General features: G+C 36.8%; 1 protein-coding gene across 1 annotated transcript in view; it reads left to right on the plus strand.

Moving 5' to 3' along the window:
• The window catches only part of gpr158a (G protein-coupled receptor 158a), a 144946-nt gene that overhangs the window by 13663 nt on the left and 118637 nt on the right, over positions 1-12646 (plus strand). The gene's annotated exons all lie outside the window — the stretch shown is intronic.

Genomic DNA, 12646 nt, shown 5'->3' on the forward strand with positions numbered 1-12646 from the left:
TTCTTCCTTCCTTCCTTCCTTCCTTCCTTCCTTCCTTCCTTCCTTCCTTCCTTCCTTCCTTCCTTCCTTCCTTCCTTCCTTCCTTCCTTCCTTCCTTCCTGTACGTTGTGCGTGGATTTAACGCAGAACCATAAATCAGCTTTACACAAAAACTTCATCAACGGGAATTTATCGTTTTTACCGCGAGATATAAATTCTTATCGTGGGGAATTTTTTTGACGGTTTATCGTGAACGGTAAAATATCACCCATTCCTAGTTTGGACACACGTTCTCATTCAAACAAATGGGGAAGTGTGTCCAAACTGTATATACTGTGTATATATATATATATATATATATATATATATATATATATATATATATATATATATATATATATATATATATATATACATAATCTTCTCCGTTTTCAGTCCCACTAGTTTGTTAAAATATATATTTTGCACGGACTCCTTGCGCTTTGTTAATAACAAAATAACAAATTAAGCGGATGATTTTTTGTCCTGAACACAGACGGCTGCAGCTGAGGCTTCATTCATGAATATATCAAACAATGACCTGTGACAGAGACGCCACATGGATACCTTCATTGTCAGCATGTTTTGAGGAACAACATTTGGTGGACGTATGAGCGATTATTACGATACGGTGAAGTCCATAACGCTGAGATTAACATTGGCACAGGATGTCAGAAGGAGCGGAGCTCCTGCTGTCGGGCTGCCCCTCCATTAGCCGGCCTGCCCTTTAAACCCACAAAGAATGGTCGATGAAAGGATGGAGCACCATGTTTCCTGGGGCACCACTATCTCCTTCTCTCTGTGATGATTCTGTCTTTATACCCAAGGGCCCCGACTGCCGCCATAATGCCCCGCTCCTGCTCCTCATCGCCAACTTTCACAACTGCAACCAAATCTTTGTGCCGGCCTTCACCTCCGTTTCATAGCCAGCACGTTTGCTCTTTTGTCCTTTTTTTTTAACCATTCGCTTTTTTTCCACGAGCTTTTTCAACCACCATATGTCTTCCTTGGCTGGGATGCTAAAGACCGCCCAGGGAGTTGGAAGCAGAGTATAAAAAGAGGAGGTGGTTGCAGAAAAGAGAAGAAAAAAACCACTGTTTTGTTCTTTGAACATCGTCTCCCTTCCAAAAGCAAACCCCAAGGAAACGTTAATGCTTGAACTGCCGCTGGAACGTACGCGAACACTCGGTCATATTCTCGTGCGCTGTGTTTCAGAGCACCGTTTTCTATCCTGATTACATAACGTAACGAGAGTTGGAGGTAATTTTCAGGCAAAGCAACCAACGGTGCAGGAGAAAACGGCAAGGTCAGTTTGCCCCGAGGAAAGACCAAACCAGCAGTTATTAATAACAAAAGCGCAGGCACAAGGAGCCTTCCACTCGCCCGGTCTCCACCGGGACTGGGGGGAATAAACCGGCTCTGTTTCACCTGGGAAAGCTGCCGGCGCAGCAGTATTTGTGAGCGAGCCCGAGACACCGATGTCAGCAATTTAATGCAACATTTCAAATATCAATCACATGTCTTTGCTCCTTATTGCTAAGTTAAGTTGTTTCTGTTTGAAAGAAGAGAAGATATTTGGAACTGTGCATTTACTACAAATTGAAGATAATGTATTTATTCAGATTCTACTAGACAAGCCAGATTGTGAGTCTTACTGGGTTTATTTGGTCAGAAAAGCATGTTTAAAAGTTGGGGAATGTTATCAGCCAAGCCAAGTGAAACACAAGAAAAAACTTCCAAGCTTCTGCGGTTTCAGAGTTGTGACGTGGATGCTAGGCCTGTGTTGAAAAAATCGATTTCCCAATTCTAAATCGATTCTCATATTAATTCCTAAAAATCAATTCATATGTCTAAAGATCGATTTTTTTTATTTTTTGGGTTTTTTTTAATTTTTTTTTTAAATTTTATTTATTTATGTATTTTTTTTTTCATCATTACATTACAACTTTTGGTTATTTTTTTGTTTATCCCCAAAAAAGGAATGTTTTGTTGGACACGAGAATAACTGGTGCCATGATTTTGCCTTTAAATATGTTTAAAGGTATGAAAACATTAAAGTGTTAGGTTATAATTGCATAAATTGTCTATATTTCATTACTTTATATACTGTCTTGGGGTTACATTTGCAAAAAATGCTAAAAACCAATTGCTCAAAAATTAAAAACCAAAATAGACCGAAAATGGAACAAATAAAAACGGAACGTGGGAAAAAATAAAACCGATTTCATCCGTCTCTGTTTCCTCCCTGGATCTGTTTGGTAATTCTGACCCACATGATGTTTCTGAAAGCAGTTCTATCTCATTCTGGGAGCTGATTGGTCCTTACAGCATCATTAGCTGCAATACTTGCTGTTTAATCTCAATATAATACTATTAGTAATATTTTGCACAACTACAGTCATATAATTCATGCAACAGCTCAAAAAATGGTTTTAATAACACTAACCCAAATCAATATCAGAATCGAATCGGATCGAGTCAAATCTTGATAATCGATTCTGAATCTTAAGAATCGGAATCGAATCGATTCTCGACATTTGAATCGATCCCCAGCCCTAGTGGAGGCTTCAAAAACCCACCTGACAATTTGTAATTGAATGCATAAAATAAAAAAACAAAAATTGGTGAACTTTGGTACTTGCTTAGATTGATGTGTGATGTGTGATACTTTTTTAAAGTCTTATTTCCTTGTCCTTGCTTAACCACTTTCTATAAGAGTTACGTGAAATACAATTCTGTAGCACGCATTATCTTTTAAAAATGATTTTCAGTTTTTTTATATCTTAAGAAACTAACATTAAAAAAGATTCTGCTGAGCAACAGATGGGGATAAACGAATTACAGAGTTCCTTTTAAATAGTTATGGTTGAATCAACATCTTTCATCTCTTTCCTCTGATCCAATCCAATCCAATCCACTTTATTTGTATAGCACATTTTAAAAACAACAAGGTTAACAAAGTGCTGCACAATGAGTAAAATAAAACATGATAAAAATAGTAAAAAGCTAAAAACAGAGTAAAATAGATAAGAGCACATAAAAGCACGACATAAAAGACAGGACAGAGACCACACAACTCTCACGCTGGATTAAAAGCCAAGGAATAAAAATAAGTTTTAAGACGAGATTTAAAAATTTCTACTGTGGGGGCCATTTTAATGTGGGGAGGTAGCTCGTTCCAAAGCTTAGGGGCTATAACTGAAAAGGCACGGTCGCCCCTGGTTTTTTGCCTTGTTTTCGGAACAACGAGACGCGACTGAGTAGAAGACCTCAAAGACCTCGAGGGAGTGTACACATGTAGGAGGTCCGAGATGTACTTTGGTGCCAACCCATTTAGTGACTTAAAAACAAACAATAGTATTTTAAAATTAATTCTAAAAGAGACAGGGAGCCAGTGAAGGGAGGCCAGAACGGGGGTGATGTGGTCATGCTTGCGGGTTTCTGTTAAAAGACGAGCAGCCGCGTTTTGGACTAACTGTAAGCGATATTGTGCTCAAACTGCCACCGTTCAGGGAAAGAGATTTCATGCTGCTTTTATTTACACACTATTTTGAACTTAATCACAGGTTCAGTATTGTCTAAAATGCTGTCCCCAATTTGAAATTTTTCGGGACAGAAAAAAAAACTGCTCCTGCAAATGTAAGTTTCGTATCCTTTGAGTTATAATGACGAACAGTATGTGCCGGGAATCGGCTCAGTTTAACCCTCAGAAAACCACAATCATAGCTTTGGTTACTGTGTTTATGAGTCCTGCTTTAGTTGATGATGGGATAGATCTGCTTCTCTGAAGGATTTGGCGATTTTACAAGAACTTTATTCGCTCAAATGGAGAGAATCTAAAGCTCATCCATTTTTCTGGTCGCGTGGAGGTCACTGAGATAATTATCCCAGATGTAACCAACTATTCTGCAGCTGTCCTGGTCTTTTCCAATCAAACTCATGGACTCATGGTATGAATCATAGCATAACCCCCTGACGCCTGTTCGCTAGGAATGGGTGATATTTTACCGTTCACGATATAACGTCAAAAAAATTCTCCACGGTAAGAATTTGTATCTCGAGGTAAAAACGATAAATTCCCGTTGATGACGGAAGGAAGGAAGAAATGAGCCAGAATGAAAGAAAGAAAGAAAGAAAGAAAGAAAGAAAGAAAGAAAGAAAGAAAGAAAGAAAGAAAGAAAGAAAGAAATAAATGAGCCTGAAAGAAAGAAAGAAATGAGCCAGAAAGAAAGAAAGAAATGAGCCAGAAAGAAAGAAAGAAAGAAAGAAAGAAAGAAAGAAAGAAAGAAAGAAAGACGGATAAATTCCCGTTGATACGTTTTTGTGTAACAAACATGGCGGAACGGGGATCCTTTATCAATTCTATTTAATTGGTGTAGTTTAGTAGCATTTAGTATCTTTTAGAGCAGTGATTTGGGGGCTCCAAAGACTGAATGTGGTGATACATTTATACAGAGATGGGGGGACTCGAGTCGATGACTTGACTCGAGTCCAACTCGAGTCGCCAGATTTGTGACTTGTGACTTAGGCCTACTTGATTAACATTAAGAAAAGACTTGACTTGACTTTGACTTGACTTTCCTGACCTGCGACTTGACTTGACTTTTGCCATGTGACTTGCCAAGTCACATGAAAAACCTGTCTTGTTAAAACATGTCTTGTTTTAAAAAATAAAATAAAATAATTAAATTGCTGCATAACGTCAAACCTGGCAACCCCTCCTCCACACAACGCGACGTGCCTGCATGAGTCCAGTGCGTGATCAGCAGATATGGAGAACGGCACTCAGACCGACACCGTCCCGAAAATCATACATTTTGGATTCAAAGATTATCAGACAACACCAAATAAAAGAGGAGCGACATGCAACATCTGCGATGTTAAAATTACCGATACTGCAAGCACAACGTCGAATTTCATCCGACATTTCAGGACAGCTCATAAAGAAAGGTGAGTAACATGGTGTAACGTAGGTTAAAGCTAGATGGATTAACGTCCTGATTATTATGTTGCTTCTTGGCTGCTGACATTAGAGAGACTACTAGGCTAGTGGATTGATACGTTAATATTTTTCTTATCAATGATTCTTTTACTTTAGCTAAAAAATAAAAAGCGGCAAGTAGCTGCAAGCGGCGCTAACGTAGAGAAACGACGAGTAACGTTGGATACACCGCGGTTGAATTGGTTTGATATTGGATATTATGAATTCAACACCCATAAAACTTGATACATACAGAGGTGGGTAGAGTAGCCAAAAATTGTACTCAAGTAAAAGTACAGTTACTTCAGAATAATATGACTCAAGTAGAAGTAAAAAGTATTCATCCAAATAATTACTTGAGTAAAAGTAAAAAAGTACTTGGTGAAAAAACTACTCAAGTACTGAGTAACTGTTGAGTAACGTCTGATTTATTTAACACAACCATTCAAACAGACAAAAGTACAAAATTATCATCTTCAGGCAAATTAAATCAATAAAATAATAAAATAAATTAAAAGTAATAAAAATAAAAAATAGCTTAAATTAAAATAATCTTAAAGTAAATTCAAGTACTTTAATAAATAATAAAAAAAATAACAGAATAAAAAAATAAATTAAGCACAAGTAGCACAAAATTTCAAGCCTTTGTACTTTTTTAACCAGCAGAACTAGAACAAACATGAACTCATAGAAACTCTGTGTGTGTTTGAGTCTGTGTAAATGTGACAAAACATGCAAAAACAAACATTTTTCCCAAAGAATCACTCAGTGATGTCATGAGATTGACGCAGATAAAAGGGATAAAAGAAAAGTAACAGCTCAACGTAGCCTAATGTAGCGGAGTAAGAGTAACAGTTTCTCCTTCAAAAATCTACTCAAGTAAAAGTAAAAAGTATAGTGATTCAAAACTACTCCTAAAAGTACAACATTTCCCAAAACTTACTCAAGTTAATGTAACGGAGTAAAAGTAACTCGTTACTACCCACCTCTGGATACATACCACGGTTTTTGGTCAAACCACTTGTGATGTGTTCATGGTCATCTAGACTATATATCACAAAACAGTAATTATTAAAAAATCATATAAAAAATCATATATATGGGCTGATTTAATGTGGTTTAATGAATTCAAAAACCATCAAACTTGTGATACATACCACTGATTTTGGTCATATTGCTTGTGATGTGTTCATGGTCATCTAGACTATATATCACAAGAGAGTAATTATTATAAAATCATATTATGGACTGATTTAATGAGGTTTAATTAATTCAACACCCATAAAACTTGTGATACATAACACCGATTGTTTTATGAGCTGATTCATTAACTTATCAGCTTAAAAAAAGGTATTGACTCTGAAAAACAGGTTTGGTGAAATACAGACATTTAAAAAAAACGAATGACTTGACTCGTGACTCGACTTGACTTGCTTGACTAAAGCTCTGCTTGGACTTGACTTACTTGATCCTCCTATAGGGACGACTTGGACTTACTTGAGACTTGAGGGCTAAGACTTGGGACTTACTTGAGACTTGCATGTATGGGACTTACTCCCATCTCTGGATTTATAGTTACAAAGGTGGAGTTGAAATGGTATTTTTTTATCGTCATTTTTATCGTTATTGGGATAAATGCCAGAAATTATCGTGATACATTTTTTAGTCCATACCGCCCATCCCTACTGTTCGCCTCAACTGAACGTTGACAAACCTGCTGACTGACTTTATTGTTTTCATTGTTTCTCGTCATCTGACTATTGACAGTTAATTAAGCCGAACCGGTTCAGAGCAGGACCCTGCGATTATTTTACTGAATTAAATCCATCTGTGCTTTTTCAGCTGCAGCATCAACCTGTCTGCTGCTAAGAGGGCTTTATATAGATCAGTAACAAGTTTTACTCTCCCTTTGATGCTTCTCCCAGCTTAGGAACATTCGGGATCCACAGTTTTTATTCCAGGAACCGTCAGGTCCGTCTCTTATTCTTTCCAGAACTGATACGGCGACACTGACAGCATCCCCTGTTTTAAATGTTACCACGAGAGATGGGTCTGCTGAGGGGTTACTATGGAAACCGCAGTGGTCACAGAATCCCAGCTTTTCAAAGAGACAAGATGTTAGTATGAAACCCGACTCATGTGAGCGGTCCAGCTGCCACATGTTCGTGTGTAGCAGGACTTTCTGAGACCCTGCACCTGGAAATAAAAGAAAAAAAAAACGTTTTATAGAATGAATTACCCAATTTATTCATAATAATGCTAAAATGAATTATTTATAAAATGGTAAAGACAACATTGGGTTAATGGTATTTCCTTTTTTCCTCCTTTTTCCAAAAAAACAAAAACAAGCATTGTGTTTTAGGGATTTAAAATTGTATTTATTTATATATTTAAATGAACTATTGCTGCTCTTTACTCTTGACTTGGATTTTATTTTCTTTCCCGTTAATGTTTCAGGTGAAAAATCTTATTTTAATATGTGATTGCAGCTCGGAAATTATTGTTTGGAGCCATTTTTCAAGGAATCTCAATGGATCCTCTACAGTCTTTGTTAAATATGTGAAAATACACCTAAAAAAAGATTGAAAAGAACATAAATACACTTCGAAAATTCGATCTGTCATCATAAAGTGTCCTAACCAAGATGTTTTATTGACTAAATCCAACCAAACACTAGAAAACAAACACAAAAAGTTGTCTAAACCAAACAGGAACTGAAGATACAGGACTGTCTCAGAAAATTAGAATATTGTGATAAAGTTCTTTATTTTCTGTAATGCAATTAAAAAAACTAAAATGTCATACATTCTGGATTCATTACAAATCAACTGAAATATTGCAATCCTTTTATTATTTTAATATTGCTGATTATGGCTTACAGTTTAACATTAAGATTCCCGGAATATTCAAATTTTTTGAGACAGTCCTGTAGGCATCTGTACGGAAGAGTATTAGGGCCACTTAAAAAAAATAAAAAGAATTCTGAGAAAAAAGTCAGAATTCTGACTTTAATCTCAGAATTCTGAGAAAAAAGTCAGAATTCTGAGAAAAAAAGTCAGAATTCTGACTTTAATCTCAGAATTCTGACTTTAATCTCAAAATTTTGAGAAAAAAGTCAGAATTCTGACTTTAATCTCAGAATTCTGAGAAAAAAGTCAGAATTCTGACTTTAATCTCAGAATTCTGAGAAAAAAGTCAGAATTCTGACTTTAAACTCAGAATTCTGAGAAAAAAGTCAGAATTCTGAGAAAAAAGTCAGAATTCTGACTTTAATCTCAGAATTCTGAGAAAAAAGTCAGAATTCTGACTTTAATCTCAGAATTCTGAGAAAAAAGTCAGAATTCTGACTTTAATCTCAGAATTCTGAGAAAAAAGTCAGAATTCTGAGAAAAAAGTCAGAATTCTGACTTTTTTCTCAGAATTCTTTTTATTTTTTTTTAAGTGGCCCTAATACTCTTCCGTACATCTGTAACCTAAAAAGCATAATAATAAAACAACTCTCCCAGGTCTCTTTACTGCTCTTCCTTAGTTGAACTTGAGAAGTCGTGTCCACTGGGATGGATTTTGTTGAGGTACGACTTGTAATCTTGTAAACGGGTGAACGTCCTGGTCACTGTGCTGAAGTCCTGCTGTCCCTGTGTCTCCGTTCTGGTGAATAAAGGCCAACACAGGCTCAAAATCTTTAAAAAATCCTCCTGTGCATGATCCAAATCAAATCTGTATTTGATTTCAGTCACACGTGACTCTCGGTTAAAGAGGCTTTGTGTCTTACTGAGGACTTTACTGGCCCTCGCAGATGTCGTATACATCCTACGCAAATTTAAAGTGATCGCTAGAGATAAACTGGTATAAAAATCACCGCTATAGCAGCACGATCAAGTCAAACTGTTTCATTTGATCTTATTCCAGGTAAATAAAGTCATAATAATATGAGAATAAAGTCGTAAAATTACGAGAATAAAGTCATAATATTAGGAGAATAAAGTCGCAATATTTTGAGAATAAAGTCGTAATATTAAATATATTATAAATAGGCTATATAAATATAACTTCACAAGATGCTCAATATTCCTCATTTTAACACAGGGAGAAGATGCTCTTATTGTTAAATTATATTCTCATAATATTGCGACTTTATTCTCATAATATTACGACTTTATTCTCGTAATGTTACGACTTTATTCTCGTAATATTACGACTTTATTCTCGTAATATTACAACTTTATTCTCATATTACGACTTTATTCTCATAATATTACGACTTTATTCTATTACGACTTTATTCTCGCAACATTATGACTTTATTTTTGTAAGTTTACGACTTTATTCTCATTATATTATGACTTTATTCTCGTAATTTCCCATTTTTTTTTTGTCTTAGTTTGGCCCTAATACTCCATCGTAAGATTCAGCTTTGAAAATATATATATATAAAAAAAAGGAAAAATCTATCCAAATCATATGTAACTATTGATCCCATTCTTTTTCCCACAGAAGTCCTGGACATTTTAGCAACCACCAGGTTATCTCTTGATCCTTTAACAAACTGAAACCAATGTCAGACGAGCGTCAACAGAACAGAAGGTCAGGACAAAGTGAGCCAGTGATTTATTTGCAGTGAAGCGGCTGCAGGCTTTGCCTGATTAAACAGATTCAAACTGTGATTTGGTTGCTCGCCCTGGACAAGAGTTACTTGTTGGTTCACGTGGTGATTTCTGCTGAAGACGACACTAATCTCCCCGCTCCTTGTGTTTCTGTACGTTTCCGTGTGTAAGAAATATGTCCGAGCTAAGAGCCGGATCAGAGAGATGACTGTTTGCACGCGAGCGCATCACCTCCGTGTCGTGACACTCGTCCTCCCGAGCCACGACCCCGGGGAGCTGCACAGCCTCCCCTCCTCAAAGTTTAAAGTCTGTATGGATTTTTCTTACAACTCTCGCCTCCGGCGCTGCTCCATTTTTAAGGCAACCGCGAGGGAGAGCCTGTACGTGGGCTGAGGTCGCTTTGAAACAGTTCAGGGGTTCGTGTTGAACTGCATCTTGAATGAAATGTTCCGTGTTAAAACAATAGCAGAAGGAACTTTGCCTGTCAGATTAAATATCTGGATTTTTTCAGAATCACAGATGTTGACCGTGTCATCACTGAGTGCGTTTACATGCATCAATAACCCTTTTAAAACCCGAATATTGGCAATAACCCAAATTTGCACGGCCATGTAAACACTAATAACCCCTTTGAATAACCAGAATTTGGTCATATTTGGGTTCTTAAAAACCCGAATATGACCCCTGGGTTACTCCTTTTAAAACCCGAATATTCAGTCCTGTAAACGCCAAACGGAATATCCCGATCAAACGGAACATGAATTTGTTTTCTGCATGTTCTGTTCACAAGGAATCCTGGTCTTTTGAGTCCAGGAAGTTCTTATAAACACGGAGAAACAAAGACCAGGAGGAGACTAATCACTTCATAAATGTAATGAAAGATATGAACATTTCTGCATTTGTAGACGGTAGAAAGTACCGGGATAGCGATATTTAAAAGAAGGTGAGCGAAAAGTTGCGCAAAGCAGCATTTGTTTTGAATTTTGATACAGGAAGAAGAAGCAGAAATGACGGTAATTGCGTCATGATGTTCTCCGCGCGTCGCTGGTTTGATCCAGATATCCCGATGATTAATTACCATGTAAACGGAATATTCTGAATGTTTCAATAACCGGAATATTAGCAATAACCCGAATTTTGACTGCATGTAAATGTAGTCACAGAGTTAAAGGAGCAAAGTGTAACGCCAAATTTATTCAGAATCAAAACCCCAAATTTTAAATCAAAACGAAGAATCTGTCACCAAGAAATCAAATTTCTAACCGGGTGTTTTTCATTTCTAAAACCATCTCCGTGTCCGAACCGCCTTTTCTCAGTTCTTCTTCTGTGTTTTTTGAAACAAGTCAAGTCAGCACCGTGTTAATCTACAAGGGGCATCATCTAAATGAGATCATGAGATCATGAGATCATGAGATCAGCCATCGTAACTAATTAATCTAAAATATTTAATGAAACAAAAATCTTACAAGACTGGATGGACCGAAGCGAGTTATTTAGCACGCTAACTCAGTAAATATCATGAATTTAAAGGAAAACACCTCAAGTTGAGGGCTTTTCTCAGCAATTTTTAGGTGAAAGAGATTAATTAGATTAATTAATAATAAATATCAATAATCAATAAGATAAATAATCAATAAAATACAAAGTTTTGGCACAAAGGCTTGGCCTGCTTGTGGGCGAGTGGAGGGGGGCACAATAAGAGATGGTGGCAAGATATAAGGCGGAGAACTAAAGAAAAAGTGGCCTTTAATAAAACTTGTGCAACCATTTTTAAAATAGCACGCAGCAGAATAAAGACTCTCTCTCTGCGTATTCTTTGATTTTGGATGTCGCCTCCTTGCCACAATAACGGCAGCAGTAGATTAGCACCTTCCTTTCGAACGTATTAAATACAGACGCAATCACAATACGCGCAATTACTTTCAGGCTTGGTAAATCTCATTGCGCGTGGTAAATGGACATATTTGCATCTTCCCCTCCCAGTATTTAGGATTTCTGGCGGGTACGCCCCATATTGATTATTCATCAGGGCAAAAGTACTAAATGAACAGCGTGTGCAATTTTGCGCATTTGAGAGACGCAGTCGTCTTTGCACGCTGTTAGTAGATCAGCTGGCACTTTGGTTTGCGGGTGATGTCAAGTTTGCACACGTTTTAACACACGCAAACCTTTAGTAAATCGGGCCCTATGTGTAAACGGGGCCTTAACCAAAAATATTTAGTGAAACAAAAATCTGGTATTACAAGACTGGATGGACTGAAGCTACTGTAGTTATTTAGCACGCTAACTCAGTAAATATCATGAATTTAAAGGAAAACACCTCAAGTTGAGGGCTTTTCTCAGCAATTTTTAGATGAAAGAGATTAATTAGATTAATTAATTTCAGATCTTACTTAATTAATCGCTCCATTGTTTTAATCGCTTGACAACACTGATTTTAACTTTCAATCTTACACATTGCACATAAAGCATAAATCCTCGGTACCCCTGTTTGATGTTCTTGCTTAGCGCCTCTAACCAAGTAAATTGCATCCTACATTTAGTTTAAAATGGGGTTTGAAAAGATGTAGTAAAATGTATGAGCTTTTTCGTTTCCATTGCAGTTTTTCCATGAGTGATTTGAACAAATAAAATCTATAATTTCATGTCTGTAATAATATAAAGTATATGTCATCTTTGGGGGCTTTGAGAGCTGTAAAAATTAAGTACACGGTTGCCATAGAGACGGCTGTGACCCATTTTTTTGTGTTTATTTGCTTATTTTTCTACCAAAGTGTCCACCATTTAAAGTTATGCCCAAGCAGTTTTCAATTGTTCCTGTTGTTAAAGTACTTGTAGTCAGTACTGGAGTTGAGGGGGGATGAGGGGGGATGGCATCCCCCCCTGAAATAAAAACGGTCCAAATCATCCCCCCTGTAAAACTGCCATCCCCCCTTTCCATCCCTTATGTCATTTCATCAATGAATGTGGTTTTACTGCTATTTCAACATTTAGAGTCATCACCAGAAAAATAACACCAGAAAAATAACTTATTTGACAATTT

The sequence above is a fragment of the Cololabis saira genome, chromosome 22 (assembly GCF_033807715.1).
Source record: "Cololabis saira isolate AMF1-May2022 chromosome 22, fColSai1.1, whole genome shotgun sequence".
NCBI lineage: Eukaryota > Metazoa > Chordata > Actinopteri > Beloniformes > Belonidae > Cololabis > Cololabis saira.